Below are 20,930 nucleotides of genomic sequence, written 5' to 3'. Positions count from 1 at the left end.
TTGTGTCTAGGTTTATCAATTGGCCTGTAGTTTGTTTGTTTGTTGTTGTTGTTGCTGTTTTGTCTCTGCCAGATTTTGGTATCGGGATGATGCTAACTTCATGGTCTCACGTTCAGAATCTATGAGGAACTTACACAAATCAAAAAGAAGAAAACAAATAATCCAAGTAAAAAATGAGCAAAGGACATAAAGAGATACTTCACAGAAGAAGGTATTTAAGGGGCCAACAAGTATATAAAAAAATGCTAATCATCACTGATCATCAGAGAAATGCAAATCAAAACCATGATGAGATGCCAACTCACAGCAGCCAGAATGGAGATCATTAAAAAGTCAAAAAATAAAATAAAATAAAATAAAATAAAACAAAACATATGTTAGCAAGGCTTTGAAAAAAAAAAAAAAGAATATTTATAGGCTGTTGGTGGGAATGTAAAATTAGCTCAGCAACCATGGAAAGTAGTTTGGAGATTTTTCAAAGAACTCTAAATAAAACAGAATTACCATTAGACTCAGCAATCCAATTAGTGGGTATACACCCAAAGGAAAACAAATCATTCTACCAAAAAGTCACACGAACTCATATGTTCATTGCAGTGGTATTCACAATAGCAAACCATGGAATCAACCTAATATCCATTTACGGTGTATTGGATAAATTATGTGGTACATATATACATCATGGAATACTAAACAGCCATAAAAGAAGAATATCATGTCCTTTGCAGCAACATGAACAGTGGGAGGCCATTGTCCTCAGTGAATTAACACAGGAACAGAAAACTAAATACCACATGTACTCATTTATAAGTGGGAACTAAATATTGGGTACACATTGATGTAAATATAGGACCCTTAGAGGATAGAGGAAAGAGGGGGTATGGGCTGAAAAACTACCTATGCTCACTACCATGGTGACAGGATAAGCTGTATTCCAAGTCTGTGTTATACAATATGCCCATGTAACAAACCTGCACATGTACCCTCTGTATCCAAAATAAAAGCTGGAAAAAAAAAAGGAGATAATACATATCACTGAGATTCAGTGTTGAGAAAAAATAAATTTTAATCTTTCATTAAAATTTTAAGTCACAAGATATGACACTTATATGAATAATTACTTCCATATATTTTAGAAAATCTTCTTTGTTATGCATTCATTCATCATGTATTTTAAGCATCTACAATATTACTGCAAAATACTAGAATGAATTTTGTTGACATATTAGAGTTGTAAAAATGTGAAAGAAGGCCGGACGCGGTGGCTCAAGCCTGTAATCCCAGCACTTTGGGAGGCCGAGACGGGCGGATCACGAGGTCAGGAGATCGAGACCATCCTGGCGAACACGGTGAAACCCCGTCTCTACTAAAAAAATACAAAAAACTAGCCGGGCGAGGTGGCAGGCGCCTGTAGTCCCAGCTACACAGGAGGCTGAGGCAGGAGAATGGCGTAAACCCGGGAGGCGGAGCTTGCAGTGAGCTGAGATCCGGCCACTGCGCTCCAGCCCCCGCGACAGAGAGAGACTCCGTCTCAAAAAAAAAAAAAAAAAGGTGAAAGAAGTAGTGAATAGCACAAATGGAAGAAAATGTAAAACATTCAAGATGTAGAGCATTTCAGCTTAGTCTTGAAAGATGAAAAATAATTAGAAAAAAAATGGAAATTCCATGTTAAGAGATTATGTAGACAAAGGCACAGAGATTTTCCTGAAAGTTTATGCCATGTTCACTGTTATGGAATCAGAGGGTACATAGATGAAAGAAGCTATAGATGATGATATCGAAAAGAAAGTTTGGAGCCAAACCATTGAAAGCTTTATGACATGGAAATCACTGTCAAGTTCGTTCTGTAGATAAAAGTAAATCCAATAAGAAGCATGTTCTTCCAATCAAGGTAATATTTGTTGAGTACTCTGCAGACAAAGGCACAAAGGAATAACAAATACATGTTAAGGGTGGAAATTATTTCAAATAATAATGACATCAGAATATTGGTTGTGGAACTAAGGGATGCAGTCTGTACCAATATATTTGGAGTTTCATAGATCTGAGCACAACCACACAGAATAGCATAATGTATTCCAAAAGTCAGCAAGCTTTTATCTGTAAAGGGCCAAATATTATATATTTTAGGCTTTGAGAGCACTATATTATCTGTTGTTTACTCTGCTTTTGAAGCAAATGAGCAGCCATAGTCAATATATGTAAACCAATGGATGTAGTTTGGTTTGATTTTTTTTTTTTTTTTTTTTTTTTTTTACAAAAACAAAGAAGATGCTCTGATTTTTTTTTTTATTTTGTTTTATTTTTATTTTTATTTTTTTGCCAATGTTACAGAAAGGCCAACATAATATATTATCTATCTGTGTATTTTAGGAAGTCTACAACACCACCCTCACTTCTGACACTGTTGCAAGTTTGGGGGTTCCACTGAATATCCACATTTTTTCAAGGGGATACAATTTAATCCACAGAAACTTCATTGGCTTGTTATGATGATTACATGAATTAATATATGTAAAATGCAAATAATAGTGCCTGGAAAAAAGCAAACAATTTATAATGGAAATAAAACAAATCCAAGATATCCGAGGCCTAAGATGTGTTAGGTTGTCAGATAATTGAGTGCAACACATATCTTTGATAGAGATATACATATTGCTGAGCAGAAGGTCATAGACTGATGAAGTACTTTATAATAAGTATTTCAACCTTTGAAGATAGTGTGAGTACCTTTTAGATCTATAGATAATAACAAGGATATGTCACAGATGCTGTTAAATTAAAAGAAGCCAGGTTGTCTTTCTGTAGCACTTATTTACTCAATTACATGAACATTTATCACACTTTGTTGCAATGTCATATTTGTTTGTTTACCCTGGATAGGCTGTGTCTTCATAAACAGCAGGAATAAGTTCGGTATTGGCAAGTGAGGTACCTTCAGTGTCTGCTACATGGTGGTCATTTCATTCCATTTTTTAAAAAATAATTAATTGGTTAAATAAAAAATAGTTCTACAACTGCGGAAATGGTAGATAGTAATCACTTTCTTTCTTTTGTAAGTTAGAATGTAAAAAAGATATTAATTCATTGTAGGAAAAGGTGTTAAGGGAAATTATGCCAGGTCAAACATGCTTTAGCCAAAACATGGAGATGGATGGATCATTTGTAAAAAAAGATTTAGAAGTATAAAACCATTAAATATAAAAGGCAGGGCAATTTTTTCTGTCATGTAGGTCAACATTTTTATTTTGTGAATATTAAAATTTAGAAGACAGGACTTAAGAAATTTGTTGGTGTAGGTGCAAAAAGTTGGAGATCTGATAATTACCTGCTGTTTCAATATATAAAAAGATTGTATATAAATGAGGAAATAGATATAAAATATGTTTATAAGAATATATAAATGTAGTATATATAATATGTATTTATAAAAATACATAAAAATATTATATAAATGAGGAAAATGCATAAAAACAGAGTTTACGTTTGCTTTGTGATATTCAAATGCTTATTGCTTTTTAAAATATTCTTTGTTTGCATGGATTATAATCATCATTTTAATTGAGTCACTTGGAGCAAGGTTCCCTTGTTAACAATTATCTTTCAGTCTATAACTTCAAAATTAATATTGCCATAGCAAGTCAGTCAATATTTACTACGTGTAAATTATCCACAAACCATTATGTTGAACTACTTGTAGAGTAGTTCACGGGGGTAAAGAAAGCCAATTTCTCACTTATATAAATTTAAGTAGAGTTACATAGAAACATAACATATCCAAGGTAGATGACTTGTTCAGCGTTGGTCTAAACACAGTGAAAAAGAGAAACACAATATATTTTGAATACGTGTCCACATCTCCAAAGAGCACATGACCTCAGGCCTATTCCATCATCATTAATTATATATAAGGCAGACTTATTAAACCTATATTTGACAGCCCACGAGTCCTAGTACTTCTCTCTCAGTCTTCACTTAGTGAGGTCTTTTGGATTTTTGAATAAAATAAGCAATGTTTCCACAGATCAAAATAATAATAATAATAATAATAATAATTGTATGGTAGCATCTGTTAAGAAAATATTCAAGAAGAAACAATATAAGGACTAGTTTTGCAGACTGAAAAGGATCACACAATTTGATACAGGTAATTATTGGATGTTCAACCTTATTATCTAACCTAAACATAGAAGTGTCTGATTACATGATGTTCCAAACAAGGATGTTCAAAGTCAAACTGGGAGATGTATGTATATCTGAGAATATTCCTGGATACAAACGGCAATACATGTTTTTTAAGAAAACTAATTTTTGGATGTTCGACTTTCTACTTAAGAAAAAGCATATGGTGGCTGGGCACGGTGGCTCAAGCCTGTAATCCCAGCACTTTAGGAGGCCGAGATGGGCGGATCACGAGGTCAGGAGATGGAGACCATCCTGGCTAACACGGTGAAATCCCCTCTCTACTAAAAAATATAAAAAACTGGCCGGGCGAAGTGGCCCGCGCCTGTAGTCCCAGCTACTCTGGAGGCTGAGGCAGGAGAATGGCGTTAACCCGGGAGGCGGAGCTTGCCGTGAGCTGAGATCCGGCCACTGCACCCCAGCCTGGGCGGGCGACAGAGCGAGACTCTGTCTCAAAAAAACAAAACAAAACAAAACAAAACAAAAAAAGAAAGAAAAAGCATATGGTCTCTTGGCTTACCTTCCCAGTATTTCTTTTCAGTCCCCTTTTCTTTCCCACTTCACAAATGTAAGGTGAATTTTTCATCCAAATCACATTATGGAGCTCTCTCTAGTGATGTTAATGTTTTGAGGACTTAGGGGAAAAAAAAGACAATTTGAAAGTGTTTTGCATTTGACTGAGATACTTGTAAGAGCAAAACAAGGCATAATACAAGGATAAATGCCTTATTTCATCCAAAAACAAACTCTTAGTAAATTTCCAGTCTAATCTACCAAGTATACTATCATAGAAACTTATCTGGAAGAAGAAAACATGGTTCTGGAAGGAGTATGTAATGTTTAGAAACTTAAAAATGCAGTTAGACATTTTTTTCTGACATAAAGTAAGTTCGATTTGACTGCTTGACAGTAAGAACTTGTTTTTCTAATTAGGTTATAGGGGTCATTGTCTGCAAAAAGAAACAGCTAAACCTGCAGTTTCACATTTTTATGACGTACTGTGTATTTAAAGCAAATACAATGTACATGATACAATCTGCAAATATTTAAACTTATAATAATAAATATTTAGACTTCAACATAAAATGTGCTATGGATACATATTTACCCAAAATTATATTAAGGAGTATAGAAACAGAAAATGGTTTGAAAACCACAGACTCCAGTTTCCTCTAATATTAAGATACTGTTATTGCCTTAGACAGGGAGGGAGTGGTTACAAACATCCTCATATTTTTCACGTTGAAAAGAGGAAACAGAACTTTAGCTAGCATTTTGAACCCAAAGAATCCGCTTTATGTCTCTCGATGTATGTTATCATCTTCAAGTTTAGAAATAACAGCGAAATGTCCATCTCCTGGCCATCTTTATTTTTATATATTTATATTTTACATTTTTCTTTATATTTTTTCTTCACAGGAGATTAAAACTAGCTTTCTAGCTTTCAAGGTCAACATTTCAGAGTGCACAAGAAGAACAGTTTTGGTTAAAAAGGCAGAGACAGCCACTTGTGATTTATAATGAAGTGCATCAAGGAGAATAATCAAACATCCGACAGAAATCTTCCTTTGGGGAAAGGGATAGTGGTTCAAGTTTTTGTTAAAGAAGACCAGACCAATCCAACTATTAAGGCAGTCACTCTAAATGAACCTTTTGTATTCTTTCTGAAATGCATTAACAATGTTCATTCAATTGGTGTGGACTTAGAGTAACAGCAATTATACAGAATTTCTATTTGAAGGATTTTGAATTATGCCATGCAACCTATGTTAATGATAAAGTTATGGCTACTGAGGTGAACTCATCTAACTTACATGACAGCCTTAATGTAAACACCCAACCAAGAGAGATACACAGACATGCAAATATTTGCAGGGGAATTTATTACATTCTCTATGCGAAAACAGATTAAAGTAGAGGAAAATGTACATGAGCCTTTCAACAGTGAAAAACATTAACTAAAAAACAAAGCTGTCAAAAACCATATTGCCAAGAAGGTGGAGGATGATTACAGGTTCCTAGAGCTGCAAAGTGAATCACATAAATTTTATTTTGTTACTTAGTTGCTGTGAGCCAAGCCTTTCTAGAAGAGCAGGAAATATTTCCTTTCCTTTGTAAATGTTACCTTCACTTTATTTATTTGAAGCAACTGTTGGGAAACAATGAAACTTGGAGCCTATTTGAAGATACCAGATTTGTGTTAATCACAAATTTATTTGCCTATACTAGCATAATAGGCCCATAAGGGAAATGAGTGGACTAGGAAAGACTGAAGAAAAGAAGCATTTGTCTAGACTAGACAGCCCCGAGAAGGCTCAATTCTAGGTATGGCTCTCAGCTTTGTCATTATTAACACTCTTGTTAATATAATGACCTAATTTAATCCTGAATTTCCAAGTTAGATGGATAATTTAACTGAGCTGCTGTTTCTCATTGCTCTAAAAGACAACCTTCTGCTTTTGGGGATCAATGCAACTACGATTTTCTTAAATTCACATTTTCATGTAACATCCAATGCTAAGACATGTCTGTACCAGTTTAATCATTCCAGGACAATAGACAATATTTCAATGCCTAAGTAAAACAGATTTAATTGCTAAACAAGATTTCAAGGAACTGAAGTTCATTTTAATCACAAACAAGCTGCAAGGCAATTTTCAATTGCAGCAAGCTTTTTATTTTTCTCCAGCTGTGTGTCCCTGCTGATTCCTGAAATTACATGTAAGTTGTCCCAGATTTTGAAGTGGTGTACCTACTGAGGTTTTTCTTTTGTCAGTTGATGAAGTATCTGTGATTAGAACTTAAATAAATTGGCATTTATAAGATGCATTACTCCACCCTGTATATTTTAGGACGTGATGATTGAGCATGAAGGAAGTCTGAGATATCCCCCAGTGAAAAGAGTATTCCTAATTAGGCTGCTGGTGTTGCAAGTATTCACCTCTTCCGCAGGAACATCAAAAGATAATGTGGGAACAAAGCCCTAGAAAAAGAAATCTGTTGGGCATTAGACAATCAGGTCAATAATGCATTGTATTTTCAAAGTTCTACAAAGTTCCAGCTTTTAGGGAAGTTTGCCATTTGAAGCTCATTGTTTGTATCCTACAATAATTGTTTTACTACAAAGCCTGAATGGGAGGAAAGTTGATCCAGATGTACTTAAATTTAAAAAGACCAAAGGAAATCTGTTTCTTAAGATAAATCAAAGATAGCATTCTTTAAACGGAGAGAATAATGTTAATGGAACCCAGAAAAAACAAACCAACTTGCAGTTTAATTGGCTTTCCTTCCTAAGTTAATTGCTATTTCTCTGTTGCTTCTCCTTTGCCCCTTTATTTACTCAATAATCACTCACTAAATATGTAATTGGCGGTTACATGAAAAGGTTTTATCACTTTTGCTAAGTGTCGATCTATACAAAGATACTTACAAGGGTGCAGGAGGCCGCCAATAGAAGGTGAGAAGATCAAAAATATCCAGACAAGACAAAATACACAAAACATCTCAATTAGATAGAGAAAAGTTATATTAGCTCACTCTAAGTGAAATTTCTTATCTTTTTGAACAGACATGAAGTAGGGAGGTGGCTTATCCTAGAATTGAGAGAATAGCATAAAGGCACAAAGAAAAAGGGAAGTAGCAATTGAATTTCAGGATTTTAAGTAACAGCTTTTAGACTCACTGTTGATTGCAAATGGTAGGTCAGTGTATAATTATGAAAGACTATGCTCTCAGCAATGAAAATCACTGAAAAGATTTAACAAGAACACTTTTTTAAAAAGCTCTTAGGAAAGTAATTGAGTTGTAGTATCTACATATATTATAGAAGTTGGAAAATGGGAACAGGAAAGGCACTTGGGAGGAAGTTTTCTAAAATTCAGAGTTATTTAATGGCTGATGTAGGTGTGGACTGCAATAGTTAATGGATCTGTAGGTGTGGACTGTGAGACTTCAGGATAAAGGATAAAATTGCAAAGTGTGTAAAGAAATAATGAACTGGAAAGATGTGTTGATGGGTTGGAAAACAATGCAAATTAAATTATATTATGTATGGCATCACCTTGAATTTGAAAATCCAAAGCCATACTTATTTTTCTTGTGATAAACTGTCTTGACCAAATATTATATACTAACGGGCAACTAAAACATTAAAAAATTATACAAGTGTGATTTTTCACAAGTTATGACTTTGGAGATGCAAAAAACAGACACTGCTTTTTTTTTTTTTTTTTTTTTTTTTTATACTTTAAGTTCTGGGATACATGTGCAGAACGTGCAGTTTTGTTACATAGGTATACACATGCCATGGTGGTTTGCTGCACCCATCAACCCGTCATCTACATTAGGTATTTCTTCTAATGCTATCCCTCCCCTAGCTCTCCACTGCCCAACAGGCCCTGGTGTGTGATGTTCCCCTCCTTGTGTCCATGTGTTCTTACTGCTCAACTCCCACTTATGAGTGAGAACATGTGGTGTGTGATTTTCTGTTCTTGTTAGTTGGCTGAGAATGATGGTTTCCAGCTTTATCCATGTCCCTGCAATGGACATGAACTCATCCTTTTTATGGCTGCATAGTATTCCACGGTGTATACATGCCATATTTTCTTAATCCAGTCTATCATTGATAGGCACATTTGGGTTGGTTCCAAGTCTTTGCTATTGTGAACAATGCTGCAATAAACATGCATGTGCCTGTGTCTTTATAGCAGAATGATTTATAATCCTTTGGGTATATACCCAGTAATGGGATTGCTGGATCAAGTGGTATTTCTGGTTGTAGATCCTTGAGGAATTGCTACACTGTCTTCCATAATTGTTGAACAAATTTAAACCTCCATCAACAGTGTAAAATCATTTCTATTTCTCTACATCCTCTCCTGCATCTGTTGTTTCCTGACTTTAGTTATTGCCATTCTAACTGGTATGAGACGGTGTCTCATTATGGTTTTGATTTGCATTTCTCTAATGACCTGTGACGATGAGCTTTTTTTCTTGTGTTTGTTGGCCGCATAAATGTCTTCTTTTGAGAAGTGTCTGTTCATATGCTTCACCCACTTTTTGATGAGGCTGCTTTTTTTTTTCTTGTAAACCTATCAATTACGTATTTTATGTTTGTATAGTATATATCGTAAAAATCAATTTCTGTGTGCCTGTGTATATATGAAATTAATCTCACAAGAACTAGCTTTAGTGTGAAATGAATATCAACTTACTATGTTTTTGAAGTTCATATTTCACTGATCTATTCTGTCAGTGACTATTTTAGTCATGCATTTTAATAAGTAATTCTTGTTATAACTGCCAGTATAATACTTATTTCTGTTTAAGTTTGTTTAAGTTCCTTGTAGATTCTGGATATTAACCCTTTGTCAGATAGATTGCAAAATGTTTCTCTCATTCTGTAGGTTGCCTGTTCACTCTGATGATAGAAACTGTTTTTTTCTATAAAACCTGAGTTATTTCTCTGTCAAGTTCCCCTAGTCATTTCCCTACGCCAGCATCACCAATAATAACAACTTAAGAGCTACCCCTAAGAACATGCATATCAAGACTGAATGAAGATTTATGAATTTGAAAGAGTGTTTCTTGACACTGAAGCCAGCTACACTAACTTTGCAGAAATGCTCAAAATGTTTGTAAATTTTAATTTATACCAACATTTGTTTCAAAATGCCACGTAATCTTCTTGATTTCTGTGTTATACAACTTTATTCCAATTTCCATGTGACTCTGCATTTTATTCATTTCTAATCATACATTTGTGACATATAGCTTCATATTCCACAATCTAGTGAATGTCTATTTCTTAATCATTATTTCTAATTCAATTTGATATTTTTTACTGTGGTCAAAGTATATAAGGATTATCCTTTTAAAAATGAATACATGTATGCCAAATGAAATATACACACATATGGATTTAGGCATGCAACTGTATCACTTGTATGTGTGGGCGTAGGTGCATTTAACATCAAAGTGGGATGGCACAGGAAGAAATGCCTGAAGAAAGTGAAGAAAGCACTGATCACTTGGTAGACATTTGAATGTTTCAGTTTATCAGAATATCTGTAAGGAAATACCTTTTTTTTTTTTTCATTGTAGCCCTAGTTACTTCCTCATTGTCTCCCTATATTATTTTTAAGTAATCTCAGTTCCTGTGAATTAATTCAGCTTCCAGGCACTTTTAAACTGTATGTAAAAACCTAATAATTAACAAATGGTAACTTGAAAAACAGTGCTCACAGATATTTTATTTTTAAACTGTTGCCCATTGACATTGCTTTGTGAGAATTATTTCTTTATTTTATGCTAAAAAAATCACTCAGTAGTGCATACTCCTATTCACTCAGATTGCAAAACCAACAAAAATAATCTAAAACTCCAATTGAATAAATGTATTGCAACTGGATACAAGGATTTTTATTCAAAATATTCTCTTTCCTCATTAATTTCTACTTTCTGCAAACCTATCAATTATGTATTTTATGTTTGTATATTATATATCGTAAAAGTCAATTTCTGTGTGCCTGTGTATATATGAAATTAATCTCACAAGAACTAGCTTTAGTGTGAAATGAGTATCAACTTACTATGTTTTTGAAGTTCATATTTCACTGACAGACCTATTCTGTCAGTGACTATTTTAATCATGCATTTTAATAAGTAATTCTTGTTATAACTGCCAGTATAATACTTATTTCTGGCATCATAAACTTTCTTATAAGAGACAGGGTGAATAATAAATAACCGAAACTATAAGTTAACTTCTATTAGGTCACAGTGCTTTGTAAAATACTCAATAAATAGATTTTTAGTATTTTTACTTGTATTATTCTGATATGGTTTAGCTCTGGGTCCCCACCCAAATCTCATGTTGAATTGTAATTGCCAAGTGTTGGAGGTGGGGCCTTGTGGCAGGTGACTGGATCATGGGTGCAGACTTCCCCCTTGCTGTTCTCATGATAAGGAGTGAGTCCTCACAAGATCTGGTTGCTTTAAAAGTTTGTAAGAGCTTCTTTCTTTGTTCTCTCTCCTGCTCCAACATGTGAACACATGCTTGTTTCCCATTCACCTTCTGCTAAGACTAAGTTTTCTGAGGCTTCCAAGCTATGTTTCCTGTACAACCTGTGAAACCGTGAGTCAATTAAACATTTTTTCTTCATAAATTACTCAGTCTTGGGTAGTTCTTTATAGAGTGTGAGAACAGACTATACATAGTCCTATCAGAAAAAGTAAACAAAACAGTAAAATAACCTACGATATCACAATGAAGATATTATTAATATGGATTTTATGTTTGCAATAGGCAAAGACAAACAGTGTTAACCTTTAAATATAAATTTCCATTATCAGTCAGACTTCACAGCTGTATGCAAGGAAATCTAAGTCTAGCTTAAGAGGAGAATGAATATTGAATACTGAAGAATATTGAAGAATACTGAATAGTTAAAAAATTCATAGAGTAGATGGAGGACCAGGCTTGAAAAATATTCAGGGACTGAGGGAAAGTTTACTAACCTAAAACAAATAGTAAATCAAGTCAAAATAAATGGTAAAGGCTCTGCACACAGCCTAGCTACTGTTAGCTCCTCTCCATTTCATTACAAACTGCATCATTCTACAAGGGTCACACGATTTCTCTATTTTCCTCTGTATTCAAACCGTCGTCTCAAGATTTACAGTACCTAACAGCAGCATCTTATTGGTCAAGCCTAGGACATGTGCCTGCGACAAGGCCAACTAGAGAGAAGAAATGCCTACCATCTTCCATTTGAAAAATTTGGTCTTGGAAGAGCACTAAGTCTAAAAAAGGGATGCCTAGAGAGTATATTAAAATATTAGATAATGAGACACTGTTAAGTACAATGATGATGGGTGTACTAAAAAAAGACATAACACTTTACCTTTTAATCAGAGTTTATTAAAAAGGCATGCAAAAACTTCCAGTTCCAGCTGCCTTCTAACATGTTAAGAGCTTGGTAGTCATTATTCCCATCCTTACAACATGTAAAAGCTGAACACTAAAAATACTGACTTTCTTAAAGCTATCAGGAAACAGGTCCTAGAGTAAAATATTATCCCAAAATCTGAAGGGAATGAATCTAGACAGTCAAAGATGAGAGCTGTTTATCTAGAGGGGAAGCTGCTGAAGCCATAAGTTAATAGAAACAGTTAAACGGTAATCTTAACAAATTGATGGAAGCTGAGTGTGGACAGGCATGAGGGTGAGAAACTCTCAAGGCTGAAGTCTTAGGGTGCATTTCTTTTATTCATTTTTACCTCCAGGATCCCCAACAGGTTCTCACAGTAAAAACCCAGAAATACTCCCTCTTGGCTCTTGCAGAAAGAGAGGAAGAGTAATGATTGTGAAATAAATCTAGAGCATTTTTCAACACAAAGATTTAGCCTCTAGAGAAAGACTTAACTACACCTTATCCCACCTCAGGGAAAGACGTTTCTCATACTTCAGCAACATCTAGACTTCCTTCTTCACCTGAGGGGTTGGCAGTGACTGGATGGGCACAAAGAAACAGTTATGAAGGTCACAATTCAGGGATCCGAGTCCACTAAAATACTGACATTTTCACATAAGAGTCATAGAGCTTCAGTATAATAACAGTGAATTGCAATAGAAATAAAACCAGTATGATAACAGTGAACTGCAAGACTCAATCTCTCAGAAATCTTGTACTTGGAGAAGCCCAAAGTCAACATAAATGAGAACCCTAGTGGCAAGTCAAGGTGGCAGTCACAGCATAGCAGACAATTAACACAGTGGAACTCCTGTTCATGTTAACATAAAATCTCATCGTCCATGTTTATTTACCTCCGTTTCTATCATCTAATACATCACAACTGACTTTCAACAACAAACAAATATTAGGAATGCTAAAATATGAGGGAAAAAATCACAGTCTGAAGAGCCAAAGTAAGCATCGGATCTTGGCTCAGGCACGAAAAAATTTTCAAATTATTATATAAGAATCTTAAAATGATCAATATGTTAAGACCTCTAACAGAAACAGTAGACCACATTAAAAAACAGACATGTAATGTAAGCAAAGAGATGGAGATTCTAACAAAAGAAATCAAAGAGAAATGAGAAAAATAATTTAAAAAAAAAAAAAAAAAAAAAAAAAAAAAAAAAAAAAACACCTGAACAGAAATACAGAGAGTCTGGAATGTGCATCTCAGTATTATGTTGGTGCAAAAATAATTGTGGTTTTTGTAATGGAATGGACATTACCAATACAAGAATCAATGAACCTGAAGACAGGTCAACAGAAACTCCCCAAACTGAAATTCAACGAGAGAAAAAAAAATACATAGAAACCCCAAAACTATGGGGGAAATATCAAAAACGGTAACAAACATACAAGAGTTACTACTTCCTTCTCAATGCAGCATTCATTATTGCTTTAGTGAACAGAATGTCCTCTGAGTCCTCCCACTAAAGAGTACAAAGATTGGTTTTATTAGAATTTTCATTCTAATATCCCCACTTCTCCAAGCCTTTTGATCTTTTTGTCTACCATCTGCCATCCATTTCTAGCATGTCAATTTTAGTGTGAAACATTGCTTTCTCCAAGCTTCGAAGAGTTATCTTAGCAGCATGTTAGCACAGCTCCCAGAATCCTTGTCAGGGTGCAAAATCCTGTGTTCTGGCAGAGCGCTACCATATCAAATAACTTATCCAACTTTATATAACTTCCCAGCATCCTCAGGATCCAATCACAGATATGGCTCTGCAGCTCCTGCCAGACACTTTGACTTGGCCCTGTAACTTCTTCAGCATATAGCTCCCTTCTTCCTCTATCAAGCTGAATACTTGTTCATCCAGATTCTGTTATGTATTGACACCAGTTATTTCCCTGGAAGCCAGAAGGGCAGGAGAAATAAAACAGTTCATATTTTGTTTTATGTTTTATTTGTTTGTTTGCAAAACAGAAACTGTGTATTGTCTTAAACAAGGGGAGAGCTAGCCATTAAAGCAGAGGAGTTGACCACTTTAGTAGACCCAGTGTACTCAGGGATATCTAAGGTTTCATGATATCTCAGTTTGTGAGTCCTTTTGTCCCATATACCAACTCTTACAGTTTCATTTTGTTCCTGTGAAACACCTAATCTTGACATAACAGATTTGCTGGATTTGAGACTTTAAAGTCCTTCGGAACGCTGTTACCCTTTTAAGTAAATCCTAAAACTTATCCTCATTTTTATTCTGCCCTCTTGCTGAAAGAGAGGATTCTCTCTTTATATGCTGCCAGTTTCTCCCTCTGATTTTTCACATTTTGCCATAATTAGTGATTATTTACTTTCAGCCCTTTATTGCCTTTCTCTAATGAATCTATAAACAACAGCTATATTATTACATAGTCCTTATAATCAATATTTCTCTTGTATCTCCTGACATCCTAAACTACTACCTCCGACAATGCATACACTTATACTGGTATGTTGTCCCAGTTCATCTCCATTGACAATTTTTACATTTACACCATTACATCACACCTGGAGCTATCCATAGTCCACCTACCATCAAAGACAGGGTCCTCATTGACAGCCAGCAACAAAATGCCATTTTATGTTTCCCCAAATCACTCCCAGCTTTAACAGTCACAGTTGGAGTTTCTCAGAAAACAGACTCTTAGATAGAGATTTGTATGGAAAAAAAATTATTTGGAAGTGCTCTTGGAAATAACATCTCTAAAAAGTGAGGGAGACAGATATTAGCAGAACTTGAATTGTAATTCCATTGTAACAGAAAACTTAACCCCACAGGTAGCCCTGGAGCAAGGATGACCTTTCAGATTTGATTCAAATAAAGGCAAGAAGCAATATTTCAGAATATATCCATTGGCCAGTTACTGTAAAAGAGCTGTATTAATAATGTAATGGCTAAAGACACAACATTTTTCAAAGTTTATTCCCCATTATTAGGACTCTCCATTATAAAGTCTAGACAACTTAAAATAAATAAATGAAGCCCTGATCTATAGTGCTTGCAGATTTCAGTGGCATATATATTCCTACCAAAGCCAATTTTAAATTTCGAATATAATGTTGACAAGAAATGTCCAGTAGCGCAGGTGTATAGAGATGTAAGACATGTAAATACAAGATAAGAGGAAAAGGAAGTCTAATCATTGGGAAGCAATGAGTTCTGAGTATTTAATAAACTTCAAAATATTATTTATTTAACTACATGAACTGCCTCACATATTTTCTGAATATTTAAAAATTGGCTTTTGCAAACGATTAAACATCATCTTGAGCAAACTAATGGCTCCCATCATTAGATTCAATGATTATGTGACCCATAGTCAGCTCGAATGGATCATACAAATTTTTTTTTCTCTCAGTTGGCCACTTGTGTTGGAAAACTAACAAGGCATAAAGCCATGCTAAAGGCAGTTTTTGAATTCTCTTAAATAACTGAGTCCCTCAGTATTTTTTTTTTCTCTAGAATAGAGATGACCTGGAAGGGAATTTGGTCAGAACACTAAAATTGTTGTCAAAAATGCACGTTTTAATGTTTTTTCTTCTTATTTCAAGATAACATATAATTACTGTAACTTTAACTTTATATCTTCTCTGTCCCTATCTTAGAGTAGAGGAGGGCACTTACAGCCCATGGCACAGAGGAATAACAGTTAGCGATGTGGCTTGTGAAATGGGCATGAAACAAAAATGATAGTTCTCTTGTCTGATCTCTCTGACACTGCAAAAGCCTACACTAATTAAGTAACTATCAAGCTTGCACAAGATACCTTACATGCATGATCTCAATGAACGCTAGCTAGCTGCCTATCTAGAAATTAGGTGCACCAAAATGATTTGAGCAAATTACCCCAAAAACCTTCAGTTCTTGTTGAGCAGTGGAAGATTAAATTACAGTTGTATCAATTTAGAAGCTTACCAATTTCATGTATTAATTACTTTAATCAAATGTATCATTTATACAGGTCTTAATCAGCAAGATAAAATGAAAAAAAAAGTATGTGGCATAATTAACAATAGCACTGATTTCAGTGGTTATGTTCTAAATAGAAACTGCTGTTAGCATATTGCAGCTGCCTTAACATATGGTTTGAAAAAAAAATAGTAAATGTAGTGATCAATTCTGCTTCTAAGTATTTACAAATAAAAAGGCAAACAGAATAAGTAGCATTCCACATATTTCAAATCATGTTACACATGATAAATATGTGTAATTTTTATTAGTCAATAAAAAAATGGATACATAAAATATCAAAAATATAATAAAATCCACATCTTAAAAAATACATATTATTCCTACATCTGCTATCGTGGGAACCAAAGAAGAAACACGAAAGTTAGGACTGGTAAAGAGTTAGTAAGGTATTTAGTAACCAATGTCTGGGACATTTTAACTTGGTAACCAAAATAAATTCTGGTTCATTCTGTGGTTAAGGAAATGTTCTTGAAAAGTTGGATCAATATCATTGCTGATTTCCATAATTGTATACGTTTTGGTGATTAATCTTGTTTGAAAATTATATTCAGGGACTAGCAGGAGAGGGGAGCTACACTTTATAATAGTAAGATAGACAATACTTATCTATAAGTATTTATAAGGAATTGCTAGGAATTAATTTTCCCTTGATAGTGTATTAGTGAACATATTTTCAGGCACTTATAGAAATGTAAATCTTAATTTAAAAAGCAATATATTATCTGTGGGCACATAAAACACCAACACCATTTCATTGTGGTGGCTGATCAATGTGGATAATGACTTTCAAACATGCTAGTAAATAAATTAAATGAAAATCACATCCTAAGGAAAAATATTACAAGTTAACCTTTCCAAGAACACTGTTGGCAATAACTAGATATTGCTGAATGCTGAAAATTAAAGAACAATTACAGGTTTTAAAAAAGAGAACACTACTATCTTATTCCATCCCATTTTTTCTCTCTCTCCCTAATTCTTTGTATTTATAGTGCTATCAATTGCTCAAGTGCAAATACATGTCAATGAAAATTGTCATTATATTAAATACATAAATATCCATATTGTATAATATAGAGGTCACACATATATTCACACATTTACTTTGAGCATAACTTTCAGTACTTTTCTTATTAAATATAGATTTTGGGTGAGTACTGTATAATGAACAACTCTGAGCTCTTGTTCCACCCACGGCTCCCTTAGAAGCCAAGTACTCAGACATTTTTCGTTGCATGTGAGTTTCATGCCTTAGGGTCTGATGACCAGGAGAATTTCTTTAGACCACAGATTGTTGCCTGACCAAAAGTTTCATTAAATATAAAGGCAGCCAGTAGCATTATGAGGAAGACTGGCTTTAAAATCTTTAAGCCAACCCAATCAAATCTCTCTTTTTGTTAGCTGATTAACATCAGACATAAAGGCAATTTTCGCAGGCAGTTGTGTAGAGTAAAACTCACGTGATATGCAGAGCAAGCATTCTGGGGGGGAAAAAAAAAAAAAAAAAAAACCTTTTCAGTAGAAACCAAGAATAACTAGAAGTGGAAGAGTAGAGGTAAGGCTAAAAAAAAAAAGAAGAAGAAGAGAGAGAGAAAAAAAAAACCTGACAAGCAGATACAGTAGAGACCATAGAAACCAAATTGTATGAGTTTGATTTGTGAATTATTTTGGTGACTTTAGTCTGGATATAGTATTATAAATAACACTTTATATGACCTTAATGTTTTCACTTTATTTGTTTGGGACCTTTTCTTTCATTTCCCTTCTTTTCTGCATAATTTTCTAATAAAAAGCCTAGTAGACGTAAACTAAACACATTCCTAGTGCTTGATATCTGAGTCAAATCAACACAGTATGAATGTAGATACTTAATACATATATACGCATACATATTTGTAAATGTGTATTAAGGAATTTACATTCTAAAATTATTATAGAGCACATACGTTAGTTTTCTGGAAAGAGATTTAAAGGCTCTTTTGAAGAGTTGCAGAGACCCCAGTTTTTTTTTTTTTAATTTAGAAAAACAAGTTTGTATAATCATGTTTCTTATCACCAGGTCGTCATAGTCATGGAAAAATGTAGAACATTAGATCCACCATTCTTTTTATACCTCTCCTAGAACTTGGTATGTTTGCTGAAATTCCTGCACTGTATACTTTGGAGAAAGAAACAATGTGGAAACCACCACAATTATCAAGGAATATTCCTATTACCAGGGAATATTATTGAATTATTTCTCCTTCATGGCAAGGAAGAATAGCTATTGGGTGAGTGAAGCCAAAAGCAAAATGAAAGCAAAGATCATAGTTAACCTTATCAGGGTTAACTGGCCCAAGAGATTAAAAAACAAAAATAAAAAAGTTAATATTCTGAGAAATTCTTGGAGACCTACCATCTTAATTGTGCTCTAACCCAGCCAAAGGTTTATGGCTTATGTACACACTTCCAGGATTAATGGGGACAGCTTCTACTATATCAAATTGTATCATGGAAAATGTTCCAAGAACAATTTTTATAAAGCCTAGTTTTTGGCCAGTGTTTATGTCATCAGAAATCATTTAGGACAATCATCTAATTTTTTGATTGAAAAACATGAGGTCCAGAAATATTTAATAACTAGTTCAAGATCACAAATCTAGTTAGACTAAAGCACAGAACAACAATGTATGTTTCTGGATTCCCATTTCAATTATTATTTCACTGCCCATGTTTTCTTCACCATTGCATAGATTCAGCCACTTTTGCCTGATGATACAAATCTTCAACCGATATTCACAGGTTTATGTTTGTACATGATTTAAAATTTGGTCAGTAAGACCTACTACTGCATAATGGTAAAACTTTCATTTAATGAACACTGTATTATAATGAATACTAGGTTACAGTGCATTACTTTCATAATCCTATAAAGATCATAAAATCAGGTAACAAAAAGCAAATCTTAAGAGACAACCACAGCCATTTATACCATTTTACAGAGAAATAACTTATGTTTCAAGGAGCTTAAATAAATTGTCCTTCGTAACAAAGCTGAAAAGGCTGAAAAGTGAGGCTTGTATATCTATTTGATTCTTGAGAGCTACCTCAGTTAAATTCAGTTTTTGCCTTGTCTACATGTCTGCACAAAATTCATTTTCACTTGATTAGATGCTAAATATTGCCTTGATGGAGGCTGATCATTGTTCCTTATTTTGAAGATTTCTATATTTTATACTCTTACATTCTTTGAACTTGAAGGTACTTTAGAGCAACAGAACAATAGAAAGTCTTTGCCAGAACTTTTACTGCTTATCATTTGTAGTTTTTGCATTTCTCAATGTAGTCTTTTTTTTTTTTTTTTTTTTAATTTTTTGTCATGGAAGATGGTATGCATCAATAGTGTTGAAGGGATTACAGACTTTTATTTATTTAATGGCATGCTTTACAAGGAATAGATAATAGAGCTTAGGATATAAATTCATGCAGTATGCTGGAGAAATAATTATCTTATGCGATTCAAAGCATAAATCCTCCAAGATGATTGAGGCATAAAATTTGTGACCAAAGGAAGAAAAAGCTTTTTATTTTAGAGTTTGCAGTATTTCTTCTCTTGATTTACAAAATAAATAAATATGTATAAATATATGTGAATGAATGAAAAAAACAAAAGGAACCACCAATCAATGAAACATGGCAAAATCACTTATTATTTTATTTACTCATTCATTCAATGAATATTTTCTAAGCTTCAATATATAAATGACAACAGGGTGAATGTTATAGACTATTTCAGGTATTGGTGTTGTATACAACTCCCTTAAAAGATTATAAATATGAATTGTGGCACAGATTCATAAATTATTACACATGAATCCTTAAACATTAGTATGTATAATATGAAGGATGTAAGGTTTACTGTTACCCACTATAGAAACATTACTGTAGCCAGAGCAGATAGTCAGCTATTAAGGTCTACCAAAATTTGGAGCATTCTTCAATAGTATGCAGAGTCATTTAAAGTACAAAAAAAGATCATTTTTAAAAAAGTAAAGCAGAGTACAAAATTGCATTAAGCACTATTTTTAAATGATATTTTTATCCCAATACTCTGTTTTACTTTTTAAAGGATGCATTTTAGAATTGATAACACCTAAAATTAATAAAGAAATATTAATGTGTGCTGATAATACTGCAACAAAAACCTTTAGATTTACCAGTTTATTCATGTGTGATCTGTAACTTTAAGATGATTTACATAACTACAATAAAAATAAAACAGTTGTGCTCATAATTACTTCAGAAGGTATAGGCCCTGCAGTGAAAAAAAAAAGATGACTATGCATCGTTAATACAATTTCTCTTTATCCTCCTAAGGCATTCAGGTATTATTTAAATATATTTGCATTGGGAGTTATACCTGATGTAAACGACGAGTTGATGGGTGCTGACGAGTTGATGGGTGCAGCACACCAACATGCCACAAGTATACATATGTAACAAACCTGCATGTTATGCACATGTACCCTAGAACTTAAAGTATTATAATAATAATAAATAAATTTTTTTTTTTTTTTTTTTTTTTTTTTTTTTTTTTTTTTGAGACGGAGTCTCGCTCTGTAGCCCAGGCTGGAGTGCAGTGGCCGGATCTCAGCTCACTGCAAGCTCCGCCTCCCGGGTTCATGCCATTCTCCGGCCTCAGCCTCCCGAGTAGCTGGGACTACAGGCACTGCCACCTCGCCCGGCTATTTTTTGTATTTCTTAGTAGAGACGGGGTTTCACCGTGTTAGCC

General features: G+C 34.0%; 1 long non-coding RNA gene across 2 annotated transcripts in view; it reads right to left on the bottom strand.

Annotated features, from left to right (window-relative positions):
- Positions 1 to 1,577: 1,577 nt before the first annotated feature.
- The window catches only part of LOC139362217 (uncharacterized), a 65,751-nt gene continuing 46,398 nt past the window's right edge, over positions 1,578 to 20,930 (bottom strand). For both annotated transcript variants that reach the window (XR_011620617.1, XR_011620618.1), the window contains 2 exons: positions 4,703 to 4,816; positions 1,578 to 1,910 (listed from right to left, as the gene is read on the bottom strand). This is a non-coding gene — a long non-coding RNA (uncharacterized lncRNA). The remainder of the gene's footprint in view (positions 1,911 to 4,702; positions 4,817 to 20,930) is intronic.

The sequence above is a fragment of the Macaca nemestrina genome, chromosome 3 (genome assembly GCF_043159975.1).
Source record: "Macaca nemestrina isolate mMacNem1 chromosome 3, mMacNem.hap1, whole genome shotgun sequence".
Classification (NCBI taxonomy): Eukaryota; Metazoa; Chordata; class Mammalia; order Primates; family Cercopithecidae; genus Macaca; species Macaca nemestrina.
The sequence above is the reverse complement of the archived record's forward strand: the minus strand, read 5'-3'. Positions and strand labels throughout refer to the sequence as shown.